At 41.3% G+C, this 1,707-nt stretch overlaps 1 pseudogene; it reads left to right on the forward strand.

Moving 5' to 3' along the window:
• The first annotated feature begins 744 nt into the window (after positions 1–744).
• LOC105815484 overlaps positions 745–1,707 on the forward strand; it is a 9,223-nt pseudogene continuing 8,260 nt past the window's right edge.

A 1,707-nucleotide genomic window follows, 5' to 3' on the forward strand; every position in this document is an offset into this window, starting at 1 on the left:
GAATTGCAGGAAACTCTCTCGGCGGATTATAAAAATTGCAAATATCTTTGGAAAAACCCATTGAACAAACATCAAACTGTGTCACCTTTCATTGAATAGTGAGTTTTTTCTCCAAGATTCTTTAAAATTCCTACCTGAAAACTCTTGCCTTGCTGTGTCCACTGGTCCTAAACTATTATATCTCAAGCTCCTGCATTGAAAGACTTGCCTTCAACCACATCTCAAATCTCATAAATATTCCAACTTTTCTTTCCCTACTTAGCTGCTGAGGTGGTCAAGGTGGTGGTCTCCCTGTGTGTGGTGAGTAATTAACCTCAGTACTGTCTGATGAAATTTTCAAGGAGTCAGCCATAACAAAGGGCAAACCCAGAGGAAATTATTATGTTGTTTCTGTTGCTTTTGTGATCATGCTTCCTTGGCCTCCAAATTAAAGGACATAATCATTCATTCATTCATTCATTCACTCATTCATTTATTCATTAACAGATACGTATTAAGAGATTATTACACATATGCCCTCATACCAGCTAGTCTTGATAGGGGTGTGTTTAAACCCAGGCAACTCTGCTCTTTGTAAATATGATAGAAAAAGGGAACCTTTCTCTCTTGTGATTGATGACTTTCATGTTTACTTTTTTGAACTTCAAAAAATTGTGTTACCAGGGATTTTCACAGGGAAAGAAAAATTTGGTCATTAAAAACGACGGCTTCTTGGTTTCTCCAGTCTCCTACATTCACTGATCTATGAGCTTGCAACTCACAGCACATCTGACCAAGAGTTTTCTGGAGGAGCGCCAGGCACGGCTGAAACAGCAATCTTTTGACCATAACTACTGGAGGAAAGAGCAGCCCTCACCGTAATCATCGTTCATAAAAACTCTGGAATTTACTTGCACAAAGACCTCATTGAGAGCTGACAGGTCTGCTACAGCCATTCCTTTATTCCCAAGAAGGACGCGTCAGAAAAACTAGCCACCCTCCTTGTGCCATTTCTGCAGAGGGAGGGTTCGAAAGTCTGTGCCTGGGGTAGTCAGCAGGCCTGGCCTCCCAAGTGGGTGGAGGCGGCATGCAGTCCTGGGGAGAGAGCCCAAGACGGGAGTCAGGGCCTAACTCTGCCAACTGAGGCACGTCACCGAGCCACCCAGGCCCCTGTGTCCTTGTCTTGGAAGTGCACATGGGATAAAAATAGCATCTCACCTATAAGAGGCTTGTGTTAATCAGCTGAAAAAAAAAAAAAAACAGAGATGAATTGTTGTGTAACTCAGAAGCTCTTCACAAATGTCACTGGTTGTTATTATTTCCTTAAGGCAGTGGTTGAAGTTGCCATTTTAGCAGTTTAACAAAGACCACCCTCCCACCACACCTCCCAAAGTCTTCCCTGTAGCGCCAGGATTTCTGTCAATAGAAATGCAATCTTTATTTTTCCTCTTCTTGTTTGGACTCTTTTAAAATGCAAGCATCTCCCAGAAGACATGCTGCATCAAAGTAATCCATACTGAAACAGATGTGGATTTCTCAAATGCTTTGTTTCTCTCAGGAGGCATCAGGTGGCTAAGGATGGATAATGAAAAAAGATTACTAAAAAGTTGGGAAAAGTCATTTTAAAAAGCAGGAATGCACATAGAATAATAGAATTGAAACAGCCTTGCAGATTTAAAGGATTAACGTTTTTTGAAGTGTAGTCTTGGCAGGTGCCTTTTATATATA

The sequence above is a fragment of the Propithecus coquereli genome, unplaced genomic scaffold, assembly GCF_000956105.1.
Source record: "Propithecus coquereli isolate 6110/MARCELLA unplaced genomic scaffold, Pcoq_1.0 Scaffold339, whole genome shotgun sequence".
Taxonomy (NCBI): domain Eukaryota; kingdom Metazoa; phylum Chordata; class Mammalia; order Primates; family Indriidae; genus Propithecus; species Propithecus coquereli.